General features: G+C 52.0%; 1 protein-coding gene across 1 annotated transcript in view; it reads left to right on the plus strand.

Moving 5' to 3' along the window:
* TCF20 (transcription factor 20) overlaps positions 1-13,781 on the plus strand; it is a 112,621-nt gene that overhangs the window by 8,291 nt on the left and 90,549 nt on the right. The window contains exon 2 of the mRNA XM_082780697.1: positions 2,386-2,496. The gene's annotated coding sequence lies outside the window, so the exon portion shown is untranslated. The remainder of the gene's footprint in view (positions 1-2,385; positions 2,497-13,781) is intronic.

Consider the following 13,781-nt stretch of genomic DNA (forward strand, 5'->3'; position numbering starts at 1 on the left):
AGCTCGGCCCCCTGCAAAGTGTCCTGTTGAGCGCCCTGGGTGCCAACTGTGGCTCTTGTAGCCAGAGGGCAGGAGGGAAGGGGAGACGAGGCTGGAAAGCCTGAGCCATTTCCCCTCATATTTCCAGGAATAATGGGAGTCACAGCTGCTGCTGGGAGGTATGAGGGCTTCTTGGTCTGTGAGCTCTCTGAAAGCACAAGTGTTAGGGTTTGCTGGAGGAAGGTGCTATGACCTTAAAGCCCAGGCGTCTCTCAGTGCTGCTTATAAATAATAAATAAAAGCTGGCTTTGCTCTGCTGCAGGCCTTCGTGCCCGCTAAGGGCTGCTACACCAGCTGCTTTCTCGGCGCGCTAGCAGCGATCCCAGAGGTTTCTCTCCAGAAGGAGCCAGGCCACGGCACACCTGCGCCCTGCTTTGAGTCAGCGGGTGCCTCAGCAGCCCGGGAGGCTGGGGACTGGGTGTAGCCTTGCCCCGCAGGCGGGTGTTTTTGCCTCGACATGAGCTTTTCCTTAGGCTCTGGGCTCTTCCCGTTCTTCCCCGTCATCCTGTTCCCTCACAAAGCCCTTCGGGTGCTATCGCCTCGCTGGCCTTGTGAAGGGGATTCCCGCTGGAGCTCCTCCGGGCGCACAGTGCCCTGCGGGCGGGTGAGCTGCTTCCAGCCCCAGGCTGCTCCTCCTCGGGGGAGAGCTGGTGGGGGCTGCAGTCAGGGGGCTGAAGCAAAATGTAAAAGACGTGGGCAGAGCAGAGCTCGCCGTGAAATGTCTGAACAGAGCAGCGTGTGTGGGGCGCTCACGTGCATCTGTTTGTGTTTTAGGGCCTGGCAGGGCGGGACGGGCCACGGTCCTGCGACCTTCTCTCAAACTGCCTCTCCCTGCCTGTGAGGGGACTTCCATGTCCTTCCCGGTGACCTCCCCGGGGCAGCTCCCAGCGCTGAGCCCAGGCTGAGGTCCCAGCGGTGCGACCGGCCTCCTTCATGCCCAAACACACAGGAGGTGCTGCCTTTGGCACCCTATAAATCCAGCCAGAGGCATCCTCGTGAAGGCCAGGCCTTGTTGGTGGCATGGACTGGTCCCTCGCTGCCCTAGCGGTGTCACCTCAGCACACAGCTTCTGGTGGTCCCCGGCTGTCCGGGGGGTGACTGCCCGCAGCACGGGGTGCCAGGAGGAGGAGGAGGTGTCGGCAGTCAGGAAAAACGTGTCGGGTACCGGAGAGGGTAATGAACATCTCCTCTCACCGCTCTCCCCACGCATCAAAGCACACTTTTAAAAAAAAAAAAAAAAAAAAAAAAAAAAAAAGGAGAGACAGAGAGAGAGCGCGTTCATCTTTGACCCCCATTAATGGCTGGCTCGGTCTGTGTACGAGTTTTACGAGCCTGCTGCTGCTCCCACAGAGTTTAATTATTTAGCGCGTGAGGCAGAGGCTCGTGCTCTCCCCGCTGAAGTCCCAGGGTTCAGGGCCTGCTGGCAGGCCGGCGGGGCTGCTCGCAGAGGCAGTCGGGCTGGGCATGGCGCCTCGTGCTCCACAGATCCTAATGGACGTGTGAGCTGCAGCCATACAGCCCCGGTGGGGCCGGCAGGCTGTCCTGCAGTGTTGGAACAGGAAAATCCCTCCTGGGGTAGTGCCACCTCGTACCTTGGCTGGTCCTGAGGGCTTGCGGTGCTCATCAGCACTGAGGTGAAGCTGGTGCTAGGCTGTTAGTGAGGGCTTGTTTCAGAGCAGGAGTGGTTGATGTTGCTGGGTCTAGGTTTGGCTGGTAGCAAAACGAATTCACGGGCAGGCTGGGAAGCCTCATTTAACGTGGCGGACTCCCGCTGCCTTTCCCTTAGCAAGCCCACTGCTGATGGAAGTGCCAATTGCAGCAGGCACCTGGCAGGAGGATCACCTGGCGTGCCGCTGCTCCTGAGGGCTGAGCTCCTCGTGCGTGCTGGGGCTCGCTCTGCGCTGCCTGCTGCCATTCCTTGCCCCCGAGCTCAGGGACCACTCGAACCTTCGCCTCTCACATCCTGTCTCCTGCCCCCTCCTGCCTCATCTCCCCTTTTCTGCCACCGCAGGGGTCAGCACACGCTCTTGCTTGCATGCCGATGGGCTCCTGTGCCATCCCTATTTGCCATGTTTTGTCTCTTCCCACCCCTTCCTCTCTTCCTATTTTGTTCCCCTTGGTACGGGACTGATGTTTCACGCCGTGGTGGGAGCCCGGGTTGGGCGGAGGGGAGGAAGGGGCTTACACTGGTAGATGGCAATTTCTGCCACCAACTAATTCTTTAATCTGTTGGTAATTACAGACCTAGCTACATCAGCTGGATCTGCTAGACAAATGCCAGGTGCTCTGTGTCCCGTCTCCATATTCTATTCTGTTGTTTTTTTTTTTTTCCCTGAAAATTAATAGGATTCTGCCCATTGATGATTAAAACATCGCCTGGAGTTTTGGAATGGATCGGATGTGTCAGTCAGATGCTACCACATTGCGCCCGAAGAGAGGAATGCCATCCAGCTGGGGGTAGGATCCGTTTCTTCTTTCCTCCCATCATTGTTTAGAGTTACTGAAAACCTTCTTGTTATTTTTTTTTTTTTGGGTTTTGTTTTTTAAAGCAGGGATTTTTACTGGAAAATGCTAGCTTTTAAAATGGATTACTTTATTGTTGGAAAAATTGCTGCTTTCTCTTTTTTCTTGGTATGGAGTAATGTCGTGCATCTAATTTTCAAACTGCGATCAGTAAGCTTGAATCTTCCTGGGGTTTTGGCAAAGAAAAAATTTCAAATATTGTTGGAGGGAATTTTTGTGCTTTAAATGAAAAGCAAATCTATTCTGGTTACTAAGAGATAAAAATAATTTAACTTTTTGGAAAAAAAAAAGTCAAAGTTCAGTTCATTTGTCCCAGTTCTAGAAATCAATGTAAAATGGACCAATACCCCTCCATAAGCCATTCTCCTTGCAACAGGGGAGAGGAAGGAGAAAGCCATCTGTAGGAAGCCACATCTTTTTATACGCTGCTTTACAGGTTGTTGGCTGCTGTGGCAGCAGGTAGAGCGTGGAACCTGGAAGGAGATAAAAGGTCTGGGAGAACGGGAAGCCGGAGCCTCGCGCGCTTACAGCATGGGGTCCCTCCAGCCCGAGCAGCAAACCAAAGTGGCTTTTTGGCTCCCTTCCACGTGGTAGCGTGCAGTGCCCATTATCCCCGACTGGCACGGCGCTCGGCTGTCTCAGCAGAGTGGCTGCAGAGACAAAACACTCCTCCAGCTCTCAGAAGCAGGGTGGGCTGCCCTGGTCAGGAAGGAGAAGCGTGTTAGGGTTTGTGTCTGGAAATAACGTCTCTCCCGTGGCACTCGCTTGAAATGCAGCGTTCCTGGTGTTCCGTGTTGCTTTCCCATTCTCGTTGAAATTCCTTTTGCCTCAGAAAGGAAGGGTCTTAAAACAGGGTTTCGATAGAGCTCACTGCAGAATGATTCTCTCCTCCTCGGTATGTAAGCTTCCTGAATGAATGATTTTGAAGTAATGTAATATTTCCCTGCAGGGCCTGCCTCTCTTAAGTCTTTAGACTGTCACGGCAACAGTGAGACTACGAATGCAATATTAATAATTTATGTGTGTCCCTCATTTTGGACTGTTGTCAGTCATTTCAGCCTCGGCAGGCTGGGGGAGATGAGAAAAGCGTGTCTCTGCTTTGCTGCAATTCTCTCTGCATATCTTCTCAGGGTAGGCAAAGGCTTTCAGTCTCCAGAGAGCGTCTATCTGGAACCTTTTAGCAGTGCTAAATTTACAGAAATAATACCAGAAAATAGCCTGGCGGTGTCTCGTTTCAGTGATCTCTGCGTCCAGTTGTACTGCTTACATTGGACTCTGCAGCAAGGGTGGTTCAGATGCTGGTGAGCTTTGCCTGCTTGCAGACGGTGAGGGAGAGGTGACGCCTTTATGGGTCCCTCCTGGGTGATGAATCCAGCCAGGGTTTTGCTGTGCATGTGTGTGCAATCAATCCCAAATGTTTCTATGCTGCACGCACATAGCTTCCTTCAAAACTGGGCTTCGTGTCCTTGATTCTCCCCCTCGCTCTTTTTTTAAAGGGAGGGAGATGGTCAGAGGGCTTGTGTGTTTCCTGAGCGGGTCTTGCTTGAGGCGAGGAGCAGAGGACTCTGAGCACAATGCAAACAGGTCTTCAGAAATGAGGCTGATGAGAGGATGTCACCAGAGGATTTGGTCGGTTCACATACAAACTGCTAGCACGTCTGTGCTTGTGCTGCATTCTGGAGTTCAGTGTTGCAGCCTTTTGCTTTGTGTTAGCTGTTGCCTGAACGCATTTCAGCTCGATGGTCTGCCGGGCACTTCTCCTTCACATCCCGTTGGAAGGGCTGCGCTGTATTTTGGGGGGTTTTGAAGGTGTAGTGTGCGTGCACTGGTTGATTGGTGTTCCAGCAAGTATTCCTGCAGGTGCTGAGCAGTTTGGGGCAGAGCAGTTTCCTTGGAGAGGTATGTAGCAAGCAGGTGAGTAGTTTGCAAGAAGTGGGAGAATCAGCTCTGATCTGATGGTGGTCCAAGATTGTTGATTCACTGCAAGGAATCGGTGACTTGGTTTCTGCGCTGCGGATGGACTGATGGATGGACGGGACTTTCTAGCAGAGGAGAATGTTCTGCAAAGAATTGGAGGCGTATCTTAAACCTGAAACAGTTTGGCTGAAGACACACAGATTTCTAGAATAATTGTTGGGGAAAAATGAATGTTTTTAGTTTTTTATTTTTTTTTTAACCAGATTGCATTGTTTAAAATTCCGTTTTTGAACATCTTGGCTTGGAGAGAAGTTTGGCTCAAAAATTGCTGTGTGTGTGCAGCAGGATCTGCGGAAAGATTAATGGATAAGAAGAAACTTGGTCTAATTGTTTTGTGTTGGGCTCATTAAAATACCTTTTCATTTGAGATTTGAATTTTTTGCCGTAGTTTGTACCTTTGTAGTTCAAAAATACCCTCCTCCCAGATTCTCTGTATTAAGTCTTCCTGAGAGCTTGTATGTTCAGTTTGAAGAAAACAAGACGTAACTAAGTTAAGATTTCTTGAACCTAAATTAGAATACTTAAATTGCAAATCCAATTGGCTTGGCTGCTGGTGAATGGTGATAGCTCAGAAAGAAACTAAGATGTTGTCTTGGACTTCAGATGGTTTCAGCAATGAGATTTTTTTTTTTTCTTTTTTTCCAGTTGATAAGGGGGTAGAGCCTCACTCCTGGCTCTGCACTTGTGTACTTCATCTAAAATACCTGTGCATTTGTAACAAAGGACTTTTTTGCAAAGCAGCACTGATTTCTTCTGCAAAACAGAAAATGGGGAAGCTGAATGGAAGAGTGTTTTTTTTTTTTTTTCTCTTTTTCTTCCTTTTTTCTCCCTCCTCTTTACGAGAAGTTACTTTAAATAGGGAGCTGTTCAGCAGGTTGCAACCAGAATTCTATAATAAGATCTCTGTTCGCTCTCCCTACTTTTTTCACATGCAAAGTTGTGGCTGTAATTATATGACAGCTGCCCTCTTGGCTGACATGCAGCAGATTGAACTGGGGATCTCCAGAGCTGAAAGTGTGAGCTGCTACTCCATGAGCTAAAGCTCTATAGCTGGAGGCTGTAATGATCTATATCCTTCATGACTGAGTGTAGAAGGGAGCTGCAAAAAGCACTTGCTGAGTTATGGTGAGTACATGGTACTCCCTGGGTATGCTGGAGCCTTTCTTTGAGTGGTTTGTGATAATTGTACAAACTGTTGTCAACTTAGGGGTGCTTTAAAATGGCACTCCATTTTGAAGCCGTTCTGTCTCAAATAAAATATCTTTGCTATATCATGCTAGTCAGGCACGGGCATTTGTTGCTGGATGCGTACATTGTGCTGAGTGGAAGGGATCCTGATATTGCTGAGGTCCTTTAACGCTAATGCAATGTAAGTAATTGTTAACAATACTAAACACAGTGTGAAAAATTCCACAGCGCTGGTGGTGTTCAAGCAAATTTACCTCTGTGCTTCGCCGTAACAATAGGTTTTTCATAGATGGCACAGTGGAAGCGTTGTCAAAACAAAGGAAGGAGAAGCTGGAGTTGTTGGAATCTCTCCGGTTTCCCAAGGACCAGGAAAACCTGAGCAGTGCCAGAGTGTGTCAGGCTGAGGCAAAATGAAGGGAAGCAGAACCATATGGAGCTTCGTGAGTAGTGTGAGCCCGTGGGTAGCTCCTGCAACCAGTGTTGTGGGAGAGGGGGAAGTGTGTTACAAGTTGAGACATTAATTTTGAACTTTGCGATGTTCTTAACACCTCCTTCCCTGCCCCTCCCCAAATTAAAAAAAAAAAAAAAGGGAAAAAAAAAAAGAGATAGTGTTCTGCTAGGTTTAAATGTGGGCATAGTATGGATTCCTGTGAAACTGTACAGTTCAAAACCCAAGCTGATCTTTCCCCTATTTAAAAAAAAAAATATGTTGGTAGGATGGTAGCATAAAACACCTCGGTGACCTGATGTAGGGTCAAAAGACCCATCCCGTCCACTGCGTGACGTGGCCCAGGCTAACATGATGCAGTTTGTGGGGCAGCCTTGCAGGAGGCAGCGCTGGCAGAGCCTGGGGTGGGTGGGAGGATGCTTTAGGGACACGGAGGGGATTTAGGTGGGTGTTGCTCCTGAGTGGGGCATCTGGTGGTGTCTGCCTGCCGCCTCCTCCTCCTCCCGCAGGCATTGCTGCCTGTGTCGGCGGCAGGCAGCGCTCCCTGGCTGCATCCCCGCCGTCCCGAGCACCGCTTCCACAGACAGTCACAGAAGCGTGGAGCTGGGATCCCACATCAAGGGCCTGGGTCACAACGCGAGGCATGCTAGCCTCCTGGAGCAGGATTTCAAGAACGCAGGCTGCTGGCAAGGCAGCGAGTACAAGCTGATGCAGCATTCATGTGTGTGTCTACCTTGGATGGAGCCAAGTCCAAGGAATCTGCTACAACACAGCTCTCCCCTGACCTAATTGCATTGCTGTCAAACTCCAGAGCCCGGCTGAGACTCCAGCGTATCCCTGCCATTATGTTAAAGCAGGGCTCTGCGTTTCTTTTACACCACGGTGTTTGCGCTGCCTGTGTTGAAGTGGGTCAGAGCGTCACCCAGCCAAGCCGTTCTGTGGCGAGGGGTGCCAACCGTGAGGCTCGGTGGTGAAGCTCGTTGGCTTTGGGACGAGTAGGAGAAGAGTCTGCCCTGCTCTCTGTGCCAGGGGTGGAACCACCAGGTTGTGGTGGCTGGCTGGGAGAGGATGGATGGGCTTCCTGGGGAGGGCCCGCAGCGCCACAACCATGCTCTGTAGTAATAGTCTGCTTGCACTAGATTTATTTATTTTTTACATACTTTTTCTCCCCCCTCTTTAGCACACAGATGTTGTTTTGCACCTGTGAACTTCACTTGCTGTCTTCCAAAACCTCTTTCTTTGTTGCCACTTCCTGAACTTCCTCACGTGCCCTTTCCAAGGCAGGATGAGTAGAACGGGTTTCGGTGCTGCAGAGGTGGATATATCTGATTGGTATCGCATCGCTCTCAAATCGGAGCTGTTTCTGGCCTGTTCCTAGTACGGTCAGACATTTTGCTTACCCTCCTGTGTGCCTCTGTGATATCGGGAGACCTCATTATGTGATGTGTCTGTCTGCGTACAGAATGGATGTAATTACTGCAGAGCTGGGGGGTGCATGGGCTGCGCAGACGATGACCTGTTAAACCATTCACAGCTGGATCGGTTATAAACTTCAGAGATCTGAAGTAGCTTCCTCACTGCTTCCCCTGGTGCCTTCCCCTGCCGCAGGCCGGTCTCTCTGCATCCCCATCCCGTCTCTGTGTCACCCGGTTCATCTCCTGGCTCCCTCCTGCCCCTCACCGCTCTGCTGGGAGTTATTTCTGTGGTGCCCACCTGCAGTCCCCGCTCCTCAGCTTGCCGTCCTCCTGCTTGCTGCTCAGGACGAGCGCCTTTCAGCTGTGCTTTACTTATGTGGCTCTTCTGCACAGCTCTGCTTTCCCTTGTTCTGCTGCTTCCTCCAGAGAGATCGTTTTTGCCTTCCCCGTTCCCAAGGGGGAAATAAACTTGTGTCTCAGCTGGAGGTGCATAAAACATGGCCACACTGTCACCAGACTTTATTTTTATATCCTGTTCAGCTCGGGTCACCTCTTTCCAGTTAGTCACTAGCGAAGCATCCCGCCTCCCTGCCCTCTGTTCCTGTGGGGTCTGTGCACCCTGCCTTGCTCTCCCGGGGCGAGGTGGCGAGCCTGGGGGCTCTGGGGGTGCACTTTTATGCACGTTTCTCCTGGCAGCCCCTGCTCCAGCTCCTGAGCCGCTCGTTCAGCGGTGCCCGTGCAGCCAGATGAATGCGCTGCCGCGCGCTGGCCCGGAGCAGGGGGTTGGTGTGGATTAAAGCAGTTGGGGCGGCGAGGAAAGCCGCTTAGCCCAGAGAGATACTTGAGAAACAACACTTTAAGGGTAAGGACGCTTTGCCTTGAAAGCCCTCCGACAAACACCCCTCTGGCTTAGAAATCCCTGGGTTTAATGCTGAGTCGCCGCCTCCCATCCTTCAAGCCCTCGTCCCAAAACAGCACCCGGCTGCGTTGCTGCCACGTTGCTGCTGTGTCGCTGTGTTAATCTGGGAAATGCAGCGTGGCCCTGGGTGCCAGCACGAAACCCCACACGTCCCTGCCCCGCTGCCACGAGGGGCTCCGTGTCCCTCCTCGCCGGCTCCTCCGCTCTGCCCTCACGCACCCGTCCCTGCCTTCCCCGCCCGTGTGCTCCCAGCTCCGTGCTGTCCTGGCTTTAATTTTTGTTTAAGATCTTCGTTCCTTTAATGACAGCGGGAGCCCAGGGCTGTTCTCTGTGGGGGCTGTGGTGCGCGGCTGTGCTCGAGGTAATGAGACTTGATGAAAACCTCTTGTTACTGTGGCAAGATTTCTTCCTTCTCCGCGTTTAAGGAAAGGGGAGTGGGGGGGGGGGGGAGAAAAGAAAAAGTGACAGCCCCTGCTGGGTATGTTAATATATTTTTAATGGCTTGCATGTGGCTAGCTGAAGACTTATTTGTCCAGCCCGCGAGGGAAGCGGAGCAGGGCCGTGTCCTCCTGCACCCTCGGCTGCGCTCGGCCCGGAGAGGCGGCGTGAGGGGGGCTGGAGGAAAATGTCACCAAAATCCTGATGGTACGGATGGGATCTGCTGGACAGAGAGGGGGGCTGGCCGCGGGAGGGAGGAGATTGGATCCTGGGTGCCTTCTTCCACCCCCTCCCCAAATCTTCCTCGCGTTCCGGAATGTTCCACCGCCTGCCAGCGTCAGGAGAGCGACCGTCTGAGGCGGTGGTACCTCCAGCGGGGGAGAGCTTTTCCCGCCATAATTGCTGCTTTTCTGAGGAGAAACAAAAGGGTTTACGCTGGGGGCAGGGGCTGGGGAGGGAGGGGGCCTGCTGGGCCGCGGGCACCTTCCCTCCAGGCCTCTTCTCCTTCACGTGCCCGTGGTGCTGGAAAACGTCCCGCTGTCGCTTAGCTGCCCCGTCCTGGTGGCCACATCTCCGGGTGTTCCTGAGGCAGGACCCCAGCAGCTGCATTTGTCTTTATATTTGGGGGGGGAAATTAAAAATTTGGCTGTCTGTCTAATTTTGGTGCCAGGGGATGGTGCTAGACTGGCAACTCGAGGGACGTCCTTTGTAGCCCGCCCCTGCCAACGTACCAGATTGCTGACTCCGAGCCAGAGCGTCCCCTCGGATTGTGAGTAGCACAAAAACAGTTTGTGGGAGATCTCTGAGGAGCCCGGCAGCTCCCGTGCGTCGCAGAAGGCTGGAAGCACATATGGCGAGCCACCAGCATCCGACGGAGAGGACGGCAGCTTGGTAGCCTGCGCTGACCGCAGTGCTTTGCCGCTCTGACCGTACCCGCACTTAGATTTTAATTAACTTTCAGCTGATTTCGGGAAAACCTAGTAGTTGTAGCAGGGATGCATTCGCATTCTGTGTGAATCTGTCCACTCAGGGTTTTAATGCCATCTGACCCACCTGCTTAAAGAACTTCAGCGTGACTTCCCTGCGGGTCCCCGTGCAGGCAAGCCCTAGTTTTCTGCGGGCGTCCACTGCTTTCTTAACCCAGTTTTCCAGCTGGGCTGAAGTTGCTGACGGCATCGTGACTTATCCGAGAGCATGAGTGAATGTGAATTGGCACAAAATCAAACCCAGAGACCCACCAGGCTCCCAGCCCTGTAAATTCTGGATTGTTGGAGCCCTACTTTCCTTGAGTAGCCAACAATAACAGGCAACTAATATGGTCACAGAGTATTATTTTTACTCAAGCCTCTTGGACTGATAATATGATTATAAAACAGTTGGGAGGTTTTTGTTTGTCTCCTTAAGTGTGCTTTCTAGTGCAGTGTCCAGATTAGTTTTAAAGATGACCCAAAAAGAGTTTGTTTCACGTGGGGCTTGTACCAATTTATTTCCCCCCAACCCGGCCATGATGGATTTAAAAAATGGTACTGTCATCAAGCCTGATGTATCTAAGTCTCCAATAAAGAGTAATGTGTGCTCTGTGTTTTGTTTTTTTCTTTTAGTTAGAGAAGTGCTGCTGAGGTATAACGGATGTTTCTGTGAGCTCTAATGCTTTAATTGTAGGTAAGAGAGTTTTCCGTCTACTGGCTGTCTTCAGATTAAAACAAGTGAATAAATAAAAGTCTTTATATAGGTACTAGTAAAAGTACGTGAAGACCAACCAGAATTTGTCAGGGGCTGAATAAAATCCCATTTTCTTTCAACATCATGGCTTTCAGTTTCTTGCCGTTAAGGACATCATCATTTCTTGGTCCTCTGATTGTGATAGCTGTTCAGCCTAGAAAAACCTCATATCTCTAGATGGGAAAGACAGGGCAGGTAAAGGAAATGGCCATCCTTTTGTTGTTGTTTTTGTAGTTCTTTATGTAGTGCTTTTAAAAATAAAATCCCCAAACCAACCAACCAAAAAACAAACCATAAAATCACAGGTAGTCTTCACCTGTTCTTAATTTTTAGGATTATTTTAAGGTCAGTTCTGGCAATCTCATGAGTTGCGTCCCCCAGCTCGTGGGGGCTGAGCAGCGGCTGGCTCCCCGCTCACGGAGCTGCTGCTGGAGTGACATTGTCAAAAGCAAGAGCAGATTTTAAGCAGGCCCTTCCTCGCGTTCCTGAATAATGTACCGGGCTATTAAACTAAATGAAATTTAAGCAATCACCTTGGTCTCCCGTTTGTAGCCAGAGGGGCTGGCCTCGAGCATCAGGTATGAATTACCTATGCGCCCTGCAACCACAACTTCGAATCCCGGCAGGCCTGACTTAGCCCCGTGTGCTGTGGTCGATAAATTGACTTCCATGCAGCTTATTATGTGGGGCTCTTTCAGATGTGACCTTATTAAAACCTCGAGTCCTCTCTGGACATTAACAATCCCATAGCTGTTTCCCTAAGTAGAGGGGAGGGCGTTGCTGCAGTGTCCTTGACAAAATCTCTTTCTTCCCCAAAATCTCTGTTGAGAAGGGCACGTGCTGGTTGTCTGCTGAGCCTCGGCTGTGGCTGCGGCACTGCTGAGCGAGCCGAGGGGCATCAGGAGCGTGTGTCAGCCTCGTGCTCATGTAAGGGCTAAGGCTGCCGGCCAGCGAGCTCTTTCCCGGACAGGTAGTTGTGTGCTATCCTCGATTGCATTGCACTGACACCTCTGTGCTCAGATGGGAGTTTAGGATGGCTGTGAGATCTTTAATGTGTTGAGGACAAAACTGACTTGCCACAGACGTGTGGGAGCGACCCGGCATCCCAGGATGAGGCTGAAGTTGGAGCCTGCTCTTTCCTCCCCTGCTTCTCAGCCTCCTGATAAAGCTGGAGGTTTCTGCCAGTGTCAGGTCTCTGCTCCTGTTTGCCTACCAGTCTTCTTTTTTTTTTTTTTCCCTGGTCCTTTTAATCCACACTCAGAGCATCCTGGGTGGCGTGCAAGTGGAGAAAAGGTCTTTGTACCTGAATTTGGCTCTTTTGTCAGGGGAGAAGAGCAGAGGAGTGCTCAGGGCAGCAGCCTGCTGGCTTTGCTGCTCCTGTTTGGATGCTTTGCCAGCTGTAAAACAGGGCTGTGGTGACCTGTGGGGCTGGAAGATGTGTTCCTAGGGGCTGCAAAGCGCTCTCCACCAGGAGAAGGAAAGGCTGGGGACTGCCGGCTGCGGAGCTGCCCCTGCCCTGTAGTAGCAAAGTGGAATTGGCACCTTGGGCTTTGCTGGGAAGCAGAGGGCGAGAGCTAATAAAAGCTCAGTTTCTAATCTGTTTTGGGGGAAACTCAGAGCAGCAGCAGAAGTGCTGGAGCTGCTGATCTACAGATTGCTGTGGCTTGGCTTGGTCTCGTTTCCCATTATAATGATTTTCTGTGAGCGTGCGTGTGTGTGTGCGTGTTAATGAAAGCTTTGGTTCGGTGCAAGCTGTTATTACTGGACCGTGATTCCTTGGTCTCTTTCACAAGCAAGTGGGTTTTCCCAGTGTCCTGCCTCTCCGTACGCACACGCATGCACATGTGTGCGCACTTTGGGATCCTTCAGGACGGAAAGTGCAGTGGAAATGTAAAATGCTGTAATTATGTGCAGCGAGCATTTCTATTTTCGCTCTGCAGTCAGCTTGGCAAGTGGAGCTCGGTGTCTGGGCAGTCTCTGATCTGATCTGATCTATTTGTCTGTGCTTTTTTGCATTGCGGTTTACAGCTCAGCAATTGAAACCTTCAAGATCGCTTAAAGACGGGACGGGAGCGTGCTCGCACCGAGCTTGGCCAAGGCCGTTTCTCCGCGTGCGAGATCACGGGCCCGGCGTGACTTGACAGTGCCCCCTTTTAAATCTGCCGCTGGGCTCCTGCGGGGCGGGGGCGAGGAGGTAATGTATGGGCCTGCCAGGAACAGAGGCAGCGCTGTGTGCTCCCCCGCGGCTCGGCGGCAGTAGCTCACTGCCTGACCCCGTTAGCAGAGCCGCTCTGTCATCGCCGGCGAGGCAGGTGCGCGGCCGGGCAGGGACCTGCACGAGGAGCGCCGAGCGGGGGGACGCGGCGGCTGCCACGCGGGGAAAGATCAGACGGCGCCGGGGAGGAAGAGGTGGTGGTAAAGTAATGATAACGGTAGTAAAAAATCCGAGTCTTCCCTTCCCTCTAGGTCCCCTGGAGGCGGCAGCTTCGGACTTGCGGGTCCGAGGGACTCCGCTCGGCGCTGCAGAGGGAGGTGCAGGCTCCCAGGTGCGTGCGTCTCTCCGGGTGACCCCGTGGCTGGTGGTGCTCTGGGAAGCCGCGCTGCCACCAGAGCCTCTCCCGGATGGGATGCAAAGCCGAGGCCTCGATCCATCGCTTGTTAAAGATCCCCCTGCACTTTTCACCAGATTAGGGGAAAATAACCTCAGCGTCCTGGCCCGATTCCAGTTCATTACTTTCTGCCCATCTAAAATTTCCCCTTCCCCTCCCCCTGCCGCTTATCCTGGAGAAGTTATCATTTGCTTCCTCTCCTAATGACTCACGGGTAATGCTGCTGGCACACAACCCATGCTTTATTTCATCCCAGCGACGAGGGAGTGATCCCTGCGATTCGGGGTCTTCGGGCTGAAAGGGGTGCTATGGAAACACGGAGGTGTTGGGAGCACACGCGCAGACACAAAGGCACGGTTGGTTACCGTTCCCTTCGGTCGCTGTTTCGGAACAGGTAAACAGGCTTCCCAGCCACATCTTCCAGCTCCATCCAGATCATAAATGCGCGTGTGTCTTCTCTGTGTGTGTGTGTGTGTGTGTGTGTGCACGCAAGCCGGTCTCTC

This window comes from Aythya marila (genome assembly GCF_965140915.1).
Source record: "Aythya marila genome assembly, chromosome: 1".
NCBI classification, from domain to species: domain Eukaryota; kingdom Metazoa; phylum Chordata; class Aves; order Anseriformes; family Anatidae; genus Aythya; species Aythya marila.